Source organism: Tamandua tetradactyla, chromosome 4 (assembly GCF_023851605.1).
Source record: "Tamandua tetradactyla isolate mTamTet1 chromosome 4, mTamTet1.pri, whole genome shotgun sequence".
Lineage (NCBI taxonomy): Eukaryota > Metazoa > Chordata > Mammalia > Pilosa > Myrmecophagidae > Tamandua > Tamandua tetradactyla.
The window spans coordinates 155,403,872-155,416,535 of NC_135330.1; the positions used below are offsets into that span (position 1 = coordinate 155,403,872).

The window sequence follows — 12,664 nt, forward strand, 5'->3', positions numbered from 1 at the left end:
CTTTAAAGATACTTCTTCCAATGCATAAGGTCATTCATAGATCCATAATTTGGGATAGTAAAGGAATGATGCAACCCTATTGCATATTAGTAGAAAGTAGATAGAATAAAGATGATCCATTTGCACAATAGAATACTGTGCCATCATAAATAATTAATGAGAAAGCTATCCCTGATCTACCATGTCATTATGCCCAGGACATAGCTAGGTGAATACCTGCAAATTGTAGCCCAATATTTATAGCATGTTACTTTTAAGTAAGGAAGAAGAAATATATCCATATATATATATATATATATATATTTAGCAATATCTGTGGCTAAAACTGTAGATACGTTGGCTTAAAATTGCAAAAACTATGCAGAATACATGTTTAAAAATAATTAAAAAGTATAACATATAAGGTACAGGAAGAAATGAGGAAGAAGGAACAAGGGAAAAATGTATCTTACCAGTCTTTTAAAGTAAAAAAAAATTTCTCATTCCCAGGCAATGAAGAAAGTTCTTCTTTATAGAGGAATGCCAGCTGATAGATATAAAGAGCACGATAGAGTTAAAACTCACTGAAATTATGAGATATTCTTTTGCAAAACTGTTTTCTATCTTTCAAACACTTCAGTATTATAAAAAGTAGGGTTTTTTTTCCTAACTGAAAAGCTCCAAATGAGATATCCTAATTGATCATACACTGCTTAAATATAGTCTGATGATATTAATACTTATTAATTTATTTTTAGGTGTGACATTCTGGTTGTGAAGGGTTTTTTTTCTTGTTATTACCATATCCATTCTAAACTATTTAATGGAGAAGCATTAAAATGTCTGTAACCCAGACATTTCTCATATTTATATTTATAGCAAATATGGCAAAACATTAATAATTTTTGAAGTTCTCTAATAAAATTTTGAGTGTTCACTATATAATTCTTTCAAGTTTTCTCTATGCTTGAAGTTTTTTAAAACTTCGGGGATTGTATCTTACGTTGATGGGTTTGGAACAATTCTGTGTCACTTCAGATGTTTGCCAGCAGAAAATCTCGAAATCAAGTAAATGATGCTCATTAAAAAGGTTAAAAAGTTTGCATGGAGTTGCTGCATGTACAATGTGGAAACACAGACTCAGGCACAACAGAAACTTTAAGCAAATGACTGTGTTATTACTTACACAGCACAAAGGGCCCAAAAAAGGAAGGAAGCAGGAAAAGAGATCCTTAGTGGCTGGTCTCCCTGGGAGGTCAATTGGTCAGGTCAGCGTCAGTAGATGGCATCTCTGTGATAGCGAGAAGAGACAAATCTGCGGTGTTTATACAAACCAGAGGGGAGTGGGCCCTGATAACCGTGTTCTAACCTTGATGGCAGCTGGGGCTGCTTGTTCCGGTTTCAGGTTTAAGGTATGGTCCGCCTTTTTCATTAGATGGAATGATTCTCCTGGGGCAACAGAATGGGAGCGTGAAACATCTGCACTCAGTAGAAAAGGGGAGGGGAGCGGTAGGTGAGGCCTGGAAGATGGCCCCCGGGTGTGTCCTTCACTTCCCCAAAACTTTGATCCAGGCTTAGTTAAAAATGCAAAGGATATGAAAAAATACTTTATCTTGACTATCTTCTGACTTCTCTACTCCAGTCTCAGTTGTAAGTAAGCCTCTATATGGAACTACACATAGGCAGTATAGTGACATTGAGAGTTTACAGAAGCTAACAGTACTGAGAAAATATTGTTCTTACATTATGACATAAAACTCCATGCACAAAATTGCTATTTTATTTGTACAACTGTATTAAGAGCTAAATTGTTGAAAGTTTCTATTGATTTTTATATCAAGTTTAGCATTTTATATAAACGTGCACACACAACTCCTGCAGTATAGCCTTTTTTATGTACAACTCAATGAAGAGAATTTATTGCTTTGAAATTCATCAACCTACCATCAAATCTATTGTCTTTTCATAAAGATGGTGCAAAATAATTATTCTCCTTAGAGCATTATGTACTTCTTCCTTCCTGAGAGCCTCCCTTCTATTGGCCTCTGTAATACCACCATGTCTTTGCATTCCTTTTACTTCTATGGCCTTCCCTCTGTTATTTTGCAAACTCTTCTTCCTTTGTTTTTTCAACAAGGGTGGTGTTCTTTGCACTTCTATCCTAATCCCTTTTCTCTTTCTATACTGTACACTTTCTCTGTGTGAGGCTGCTACAACTATTATTTCAATTACCATTCATGTACTGATACCTCTGTAAATCAAAACTGTATTTTAGAATTATATGTTGTGACCCAGATTTATATATTTAATTGTCTGCTTCAGTGTCTACAAAACATAAATGCAAACCAGTGCATTCAAAATGGAAATTAGCATATACCTTACACATATGCCAACCGCATAACTTCTCAAACCTGAATGCCAAGATTGTTTAAAAATATTTGATAATATTAACCATAGCAGATATTTACTGAAAGCATACTTTCTCTAAAGCACTGGACTAAGCACTGCCATGGATTATCTCATTTAACAATCAAAATATTCCTATAACGTTTTATACTATTATAAAATCAATATAATTATATTATTATTTGATAATGAACAAATATTAGAAGATAGTGACAAAAGGAAGTAAAATAACCTATTATACCTCTATGATGTAGTACTTTTAAGAATCAAACCCAAGAAATCTGCATTTACAGACCTGCCTCATTATCCCCATAACTCTCCCTAACTTCTTTCACTCCTACTTCCAAATCCAATCTCAATGACCCATAGATTGTCCTTCCTTATTCAACATTGTATCCCTCTTTGTATATCCATCTCTCCATCTACTTACGTGACTCACTATACTCATAGTTTTTTGCCTAATTTATTGTTCTCATTTTCTCAGCCATGTCTTCCTGTTCTCCATTTTCAGTTCTGCATCAATATCAATTTACTAAAAAATATGGTGATGTCACTTCCTGGATTAAAATATTTCTAATGTTGTTAAGTCACAGTTTTCCTTAATATGAACCCCAAATAACTTAACATGGGTCAAATATGAACTGGTCCCAGGTTTTCAGTCCTTTTTTTTGTTAAATTTGTTCATTCTCACACAGTAAATATCAGAACCTCTGAAATATTTTCAGTTTCTAGAACCCATGGGGTCTTCCTCCCCCTCACATACACATGCAGACTTTTGTCTGACTAACCCCTTATTACAATTGTACTCTTAATGAAAATGAAGATAAATAGCCCTTCCATTGAATCAACAGAGAATGAGGAAAAACTGTTCCAATGTACCATTGATTTATTAGCTGATGTGAGGATTTAGGTGTTTAAGGAGATCCTGCCACTGTAAAGGAATAATGCATATGCTCTGAAGTCTACTGATGATGATGATAAGACTAAGGATCAATAGTAAGAAGCCATGAGCCTCTAAATAGTAGGGGTTTTAAACCAAACTGGATGAAAAGGGGAAAGGTTTAGCAAACCTCTACTTCAAGTGACTACATGGATAATTGTGTCTCCTTTATATCACTTCTCAATTGATTATTGGTTTTAATGTCCTTTAGAAAGTTGGGGTTCTGCAATGATTTTTTGACTAGAATGACAATTCTAGCCTAATAGACTTATAGTGAATCTAAAAAAATTGGGAGCTAAACACCAAGGAAAAAATATTAATTTTTTGCTATGACCAAGAAAGAAATTGAAATATTCTGTAGCTGCAGTTTCTTTTCCTAGTTTATGGAGAAGGTTATGAGTTGGGAAAAAGCATTCTGCATTCAAGAATGCACAACAGCCTTGAATGACAGACGCACAGTAGGCGCGGAATAGTGGGACGGTATGAGATATGAAGGTGTGTAGTCTTTGTATTGTGAGGTTTTTGTACTATATTCCTTGACCCATAAAAAACTTCAAAGACTTTTAGTAATTACAATAATTTAAGGCAGTAACTTTACTTTTCTATATTTCCTTTAATTAATTATATTGTATGTTGTATCAAAAATGTCCTATTCTGAGTCCTCTGTATTGTTTATTGACTTCAGTGGTTAATGATTGTTGTCCTCATTCATTGGTGTTTACACAGTGCAGGTTGGCTACTTCAAGACCAATCTCTGCCCTACACAAATTATTTCTTATAAAACATTGACTGTAATTTTCTAAATAATAATAGGAATATGGAATGTATCCAAGATATCACTTATGAAATGAAAAAATTGAGTGACAATAAGTGATCTGATCTATGAAAATATAGAAATCCTTCTTCTTTCATATATTTTCATTTCTATATCTGTGCTTCTATTGAAACCAAAATTTGTAATGAATTTGTAAAACTGAAATTATCATATGGAAAAAAAAACATTTTTCTGTTCAATAAGTATCTTTAATCTGAGAAAATATGAGATTAAATTGATCCTGTTAGAGGATTATGAATTACCTTTAATTTATACATCAGCTAATATAAGAAGAGAAAAAGAGAACATGCATAATGATAAAAGAAAAAGGGAAATAAGAATCGGTTGCTGTTCTATTACCTATACTTCATAAAATTATTCTATATTAAAGCTTATCTCTTAAAAATACCATGTGTTCAATTCTTTCAAACTTAAGTAATGATACTTATGCTGAATAAACTGAACTTCAGTAAACATGATTTACCTGATAAAGATCACAGAACTGGGTATTAAAAGAATACATTCTCTTTATCCTTTGTCCAACATTTTTCCACTTTATGATTCTATTTTAAACTAAAAAGAGTAAATGAATCATAATTCTATTTTCATCATTTTACTGTTCAAACCCTTTCAATCAATCATTGATTTCAGGCTTGTGAACAATAAATCTAATGTAATCAAATGGAAAAAAATCATGTTGGCTTGTGACTCATCACTCAGTGTATGAAAATTAAAATATTCTATCAAATTTATATTGGTGGTTTTTCTGTATTTGCCATAAAACTCTAGAAAATTGTATCTACAGAGTTTTAACACTATTGAAATGCCAAAAATCACTACAATAGAGAAAATTATATATTCTTAATATGTGATACTAACAGAGTATCTGTTTATAATTACAAAGCACAGAGAATATAAAAGCATAAAAATCAAATTGCTCATTTTCTATAAATCTATTGCATTTTTGCAAGCATCAAGTCAGTGTGTTTCTTCTTATTCATCTACTTAATTCCTGGTAATCTGTACAGCTAGCAGGCTCTCTGAATACCTTTACATATTAAGTGCATTTAAAAAATTCTTGAGGTAAGTATTTTTATCATGAAAATAGAGGCAGTTTTTTCTTTAATAATAAAAATAATATATATTTCTTTGGTAAATACTATTTAAAATATTTCCTCCTTTTAAGAAGGAAAAATGCTTTAAAATTCAAATTTAAAATCATGGTGAAAATTCCAGCTCTAATTCTTATCATCCATCTAACATCATGAATGGTTTACATGGAAAGAAGAATATCATTTCCTCATTGCACATATGTACTATCCTTGTAGACTTGGTTCAGAAACTGTAAATTTCCAAAGGCTGTGGGTCTCTATCAGGAATCAGACAAGGAATAGAGACTTGCATTCCCTGGTTGTTATAATACATGGCATATATTACACTTTAAGACTGTCCAGATTTTCTTCTTTATCCCAATATTTTAGTTTAGTTCCTTTTCAGTCAAATACCAAATTTGGCATTCTTCAGTTGGAATTCTGATTATGGCAAACAAAACACTTGTTTACACTGGAAATTTCTTCCTAGAATTAAGAAATATTGTACCAACAGGGAAAGATCTTATTTGGCTAGATGGATGGTGATGGATAGACAGATAGATGATGGACAGATAGAAGATTGATAGATGATAAAATAGATGGACATAAGTAAAAAGAAATAAATTGATGTCTACGGACTTTCTAAGAGATGCTCACTTTAGAGAAAAAATATGTGGCTTTCAACATAAGGGCTCCTAGATCTTCTGATATAAATGTTGATGATTTTTAGAACCAAACTATCTCATTTCCATTACTCTTAACATCAATTGTCTATACCTTTATAAGTTCTCATTGTGAACACAACAATAAATTCACCAGAGGATTTCTATCCCCTGATTATGATGTCAAAATTAAGGAATAACGGGAGCCCACAATGTCCTTCTCCCTGTCATAGGCATTATGGAAGATATTAAGTGCATGGTTCAATCACTAATATTGAACAGACATAATCCAATTAAATACCAAAACACAGAGAAAAAGAAATGCATTCTGAATAGTCAAGGAGATCTGCTTTCCCCACTCATGAAATAAATAAAGGCTAAAGAGTTGCATAGAGATTCTGTTTTCATAAAAGCTTCAGCTTAATTTTATTTCCATGAAACTTTTAACAATTATGGTTAATAATAGGTCACTAAGGACAAAATGATTATGGTAATCATGATAATTTTTAATGAGTGAGCATATGTTATAGAAAGAGCATTTTATTTCAAGTTAAAATCTAATTAAAAAGTCTAAAAGAGACAAATCTCTTCCTGTGGATCCTTTTGTTTATCATATTCAAGAGAGTTTTTTAGTTTTGAGGCTGCTACAAAATTTTGTGTTTGGTTGTTTTATTACTGAAAATTCTGGTTTCTTATTTTTGGAAGGAAACTAATTTATATAAACAGAATACTATATACTGAGTACTCTTGCTTAATCATATTATTTAGTCTTAGGAGTTTTTCTAAGGCTATACATGATTTACAAATAATGAAACAGAAGCATGTAGGGATTAAGAAAACACCATGTGTTTGTAGAATCAGCTCATTCTATATCACTCTGAATGGGTCCTAAACAAATCATTTGTAGTGCATTATCTTTTTTCTTAATAGAATTGTGACAGCATAAGTTATCTTTTTACCTAAGAAGTGGTGATTTTAACTCAAAGTTTTTGTCAACACAATGAAAACCACCTATCAATGCCCTCCCCGCACATTTTAAAGAAAGTTGCATGACGTTGGATCAGACATTCTCTCCTGGGATGTATAAGACAACTGACCTTGCTATTTTTATAAGCAGAAGTCTAACCATAATATATTAGTTGGGAATATATTCAATTACAAATAAGAAAAAAACAAGACTAAAACTTTCTTTAACAAGTAGATCTCCCACTATCACTGCCACTGCCAGTTACCAATATAAATCATGAGTCTAAGAGTGATGAGGGATAAATTATGCATTGAAGAATCAAACATCATGTGTCCTTTAAACGTGCAGGCTAGTATCCTCATAACAGCAAGGAGGCTAGCTGCAGCTCCATGAGATTGACATCAGCTTCAGGCAGAAAGAGATTGTAGAGGTGAGAGCTTGATGGACATTCCCACTGAGTCTGCTTCTTTATAAAGCCTTACTGCCAAAGACAAAGAACAGCAAATCTTCAAGACTGTTGAGGAAAGAGACATACTACTTATGAAAGAATGATAATTAGAGTGAAAATGGCTTTTTGGCTAAAAATTATGGAATACAATGAAAAAGTATTCAGTATCTTTGAAGTTTGGAAAGCTATTAACTGCAAGTCAAGACCTTATCATTCAAGAATGAAAGCAAAATTTTAAAAATTATTAACAACCAAAAACTGAGAACGTATATCTTTAAAGAGATGGCATTAATACTTTTTAAACATATATAATAGATATAGGAATAGTAATAAACACAGAATGATGATCATAGATCAAGGAAGAATAGGGAGCAAATAGAGTAATAAACAAGAATATAAATCTAAGAAGTATCATTGTATATAATAACAATGATAAATCATTTGTAAAATCAGAGGACAAAATTAAATTACAAGAAAAATAATTATAGTTATTACAACTAGTGTACTAGAATCCTTCAAGTATTCAGAGAGAATTGCAATCTTCAATTTTTCAAAGATATTATTTGAATTTAACTTCAAGTTAAATATGGCATTAAGCAAGTTGAGTAATAATCAAAAATGAATATAAAATTACTTTTAAAATAGAAGTAAATTGAATAATTTCAAACAAGTAATGAAATGAGACTGAATAGGATTAATAATAATCCAAGAAAAAAAAAGCAATTCCCAAAGAGCAAAGGTCAAGGCAAATTAGGACAAACTGAAATATAAACAAAGATAATACAAACAAATCCAAATGTAATAATAATTAAAATAAACATATACACAATAAATTCACCAGTTAAAATAAAGAGATTAACAAATTGATTTTTTTTTAAATCAATGTCTTTTTTTACAAGACATATCTTATGTCTAAAGTTTGGGAGAGCTGAAAGTCCAAGAAATGGAAAAGAAATATTAGGACATTAAATAATGACACCCAAAAAATGTTGCTGTGGTATAAAACAAAATATTATTTGAGATCAAAAGTATTAGCAAACGTGGGGGGGGTGTCATTACATAATTTTAAAAGGTTATTTTTATCAGGAAAGCAAAGAAATTCTAAATTCTTAGTCACTGGATGAAAGAACCTAAAAATACATAAATACGCAACTGTTTAAAGGGAGAGATTGAATACCATGCTAGGGGAGATTTCAACATATCTGTCTCAATTACTGACAGGTTATTCAGAGAGAAGAAATGTGTAAGGTTTGAAGAACATTAGCAAATTTGATAATGGATGTGTATAGATTTCTGTACCCAATATGGAAAAAATACTCAATTTTTTTCCATATGCAAAATTGGAAAGCTGTAAAATATTATCATTTTCTGAGTTCTTATAGCAAGTCACTAAAATTTTGAAACAATTCCTACTAAGTAAACCAGGCTCTCAGTAAAAATACAATTATGTTAAAATAAAAAAAGAAAAGCAAACAAAATCCTTACACATGTGAAAATTTTTAAATCAAAGCTGAAATTAAATGGATATTAAAAACATTTGAAACTGTGCACCATAATATGCCACTTATCAAAATTAGTGATGTGCAAATGGAACTTAAAGGGATATTTATAACCTTAATTAATCTAAAGAAAAGCGAGGAAAAGAAATAATAAATATTTTAGTATATAAAGCCCAAATCAATAATCCAGAAAATAAATATTCTCCAAAGGAAATCAGTCACGTCAAACATTGATTTCTAAAAACACTAATATGGTTAAAAATTTTTAAATCTATTAATCAATACAAAAAGTTTTTAAAAAATATGAACTATTAATCAATACAAAATCAAAGAGCCCAGAAATAGTTTTTAATAAAAATGTAGACACTAGACATTGAATGGAAATTACAAAGAAAATAAGAGTATTCATCAATTAGCTTTAACTTAAATTAAATGCACAAATTACTAGAAAAATGTTGCTTCCAAAATTTAATATAGATGTATTTAAAAAGCCTGAAGAGAGCATAATTATTAAAAATATCAAGACAAATGTTAAAATTTCCTCACAAAGAAAACATTATTCCTAGGTGCTTTTACAAGTGAGTTCTCACAAACTTTAAAGGGGTATATCATTGCAGTTTTATATAAAATTCCTCAGTGAATGAAATGACAATATAAGCTTCATCTCATTCTATGATGACAGATAACCATCATGGACTATTTTTTTTAATGCAAGAACAAAGATCATAGCCAAACTAACTCAGTAATTGATACAGAACAAAATATTTTAAAAAGCAAACTAGGGTGGGCCATGGTGGCTCAGCAGGCAGAGTTCTTGCCTGCCATGCTGGAGACCTGGGTTCGATTCCCAGTGCCTGCCCATGAAAAAGAAAAAAAGCAAAGCAAACCCAGTTTTGCTAATTTAGTATAATTACATATATTTACAATTTAGAACAACTTAGTATTTGGGGAAGTTCTGGGTCCTGCCATAATGAAAAAAATGAGCATTAAGACCTAACCTACTACCATGAACACCAGTAACACTAAAATGCTATATAAAGCAACTGTTTCCAGGTCTTGAACAACAAATATTTTAAGAGTGTGATCCTTTTGATAAGGAAAATGTTACTTGAGGCACATGTACCCTTGCTGTCTGCCTCAGATCAGTTTTTCATATAACAGCACAGTGAAGTGGAATCCTGATACAGATCAGCAATCTCACTGGGTGAAGATACATAAAACAGTTTGGTTTGGCTGAGATGTCTGAAATTACAAATCGGGGTTCTGGAGAGAACCTAGCAAACAGAGAAGCACAGGTAATCTATACAGCAGTCCCCTTGAAAGTTCAGCCGATAGTTTTACATGCACACAAAGAGATTCTGTGGTGACTGGAAGGAAACAGATATTGGGAAACAGTGAGCCAAACAAATTCTGGAGTTCATGGAATTCTAGGAGACACGGGATTTTCAACTCTCCCATGTTTAGATAATTCACCTAAAACCCCAGTATTTCAAATAATGGGACTACCCAAAAGGATTATCTTGGCAGTGAAGCTAATCTCCCCCCAGAATAAGAACTACTCTACGCATGCCCTAACAAATACTAAGCAAACTTTTGATAATGTTAAGTAGAGGAACCAGTAAATCAACTGCCTTGCAGAGAAAACAAACAACAAAAAAATAAAGCATAGCAAAAACACTCTCCTATGGAGACAACATGATCCACATGCTCAACAATGGAGGATTTCAAATACCCAGTAGAAAAAAAAAAAATCACACAGCCAGAGAAGCAGGAAAATATAATCCACAAAATAGTAGCAAAACTATCAAATATAAATTAAATATAAAGGGAATCTGTATAAGAAAACAAATGAAAATTGCAGAAAAAAATGAGCCACATGCTGTAAAACTATATATATATTTATCAACAGACATAGAAACAGATTGGAATTTTCAGAAGAAAAAATCAGAGAACCACAAGACCGATGAACAGAAAATATCCAAACTGAAGCACAGAAGGGGGTGGGGGATAAGAGAAAAATGAAGTGAGACTTAGTGCCCAGTAAATAGAACAAATAAATACAATCAAAAAGAAGTAATCTATATGTGCAAATGGAAGTAGAAGAAAAGGGAGAGGAAAGAGATGTGGGGTGCCACAGTTACTCATTACATGTGGAGTATTGTTTCAAGGAACTAGAATGGGGCTAGGAATTAAATAGTAGCTACTATTTTATTGCTATTATTTCTTCTAAATCAGCATCAGTTTTCATATTGCCTTGGGTATTTTACCCTTTTGTGTCAAAGTTTTTTTTTTCCTTTTTGTTTTGGAAGGATGATTTCTCTACATTTGTCTTCGCTTACTTAAGCTTTACTGCCTTCCCAACATAAGGATATTTGCATGGAAATCAAGTATTGAAAGGATACAGCCTTTAGTGAACCATTTATCAAAATGAGTTTTCTAAAAAAGGGCAAATAGCACATATGAATTATACTCTATAATCTATAGTTATATAATCTATGTTACTTCATCTGTACGAGGATGTACCTATATAGATACAGACATACATTTATCCATCTTTCTATCTATACACATTTTCTAATAAATAATAAGTACATGTAATCAATTTTAATGATATTTTAGGATTTTTTAACATCTTAATTTCAAAGTACTTTTTTGGAATTTTTAATTATGAACATTTTAAGGAAGCGATGTTATTAAGTTAAAAAGTAATCCTCATTATGGATGCTGCTCTCATGATAGTTCTCACTGCAGTTTGGTACAGCTTAATTCTCACTTTTATAAATTTAGGATAATGATACATAATTTATTGGATTATACGGAGAATAATATTAGAAAACATACAAAACTGCTTAGCCAATGACTGTCTTAAGATACGTGCAATTAGCCTTTATTTCATTGTTAACTAAATTATTTTTTAAAATTCTGATCTTTCTAATATACTTTAAAAGTCATCTTTCCCAACTCTTCAGCAATGATTTAGATGTTTATTGATCTTAGTCTCCTAAAAAATCCCTTGAGGATAATAAAGGATTACTTGAAAACCTTCGCTTTGTTTTAAATTCAGATACCTTTAGTCAAAAACCAAATGGTACCCTGAAAAAAATCTTTTCATGTTTTGCCTCAAGTAGTTTGCTGCATGTGTGCTATACAACTGTCCATAGCATTTAGTCATGAGATTGCTTTATTTTTTTGTTACTTTTATTTACAGTACAATGGTGATTTCTTGACACTCCTGAGTGACTTTTCAATTGTATATACATGGTTCATTTTGTTTGGTTGAGAAATACTTCCTTTAGCTCTAGAAATCTCAAGCCTGTTAGCCCACCAGGCTAACTAGTATATTCCCTGAACTGGCATTCACGTCAAGAGTTCTCCCTTTCTTTCAACTTACATCAGATCCAATTCTGTCTTCTTAATGAGTTTATTGAACCTAGACATTTATAGATAACTTCAGTGACAATGTGAGGAAATGTCTTTAAGGAAGAGCCCTTATGAGATCTGAGGGCAGGTTCTCAATTTGCTGCTGCCTTGACTACATCTTTCATGGCTCTTAGTCTTGGCAGGTTCAATAAACACAAATTGTGAAATGAATTTTGCAAAACGTTCAATTGTATGACTACCTGCTCCTGACTCTATTTTTCTTAGACCTATCCACTTTCATGGTTGAAATCCAAAATCCACTTAGATGTTTATAAAATAGCAATCATTATATATGCCTTTTAGTACCTCTGGTAAATGTAATTCTTTCCTAAATGTGGGTGGGGATGGGGAGGCCATAATGTTCATTTGTTTTAAAGTCTATTAATAGATTTATGTTTTAAGCTGTGTCCCTGGAATAAAGATTAGCATCGGTTATAT

General features: G+C 31.8%; 1 long non-coding RNA gene across 1 annotated transcript in view; it reads right to left on the bottom strand.

The window, feature by feature from the left end:
- Positions 1 to 1,165: 1,165 nt before the first annotated feature.
- LOC143681462 (uncharacterized) overlaps positions 1,166 to 12,664 on the bottom strand; it is a 251,236-nt gene continuing 239,737 nt past the window's right edge. Inside the window, exon 3 of the long non-coding RNA XR_013174655.1 lies at positions 1,166 to 1,270. This is a non-coding gene — a long non-coding RNA (uncharacterized LOC143681462). The remainder of the gene's footprint in view (positions 1,271 to 12,664) is intronic.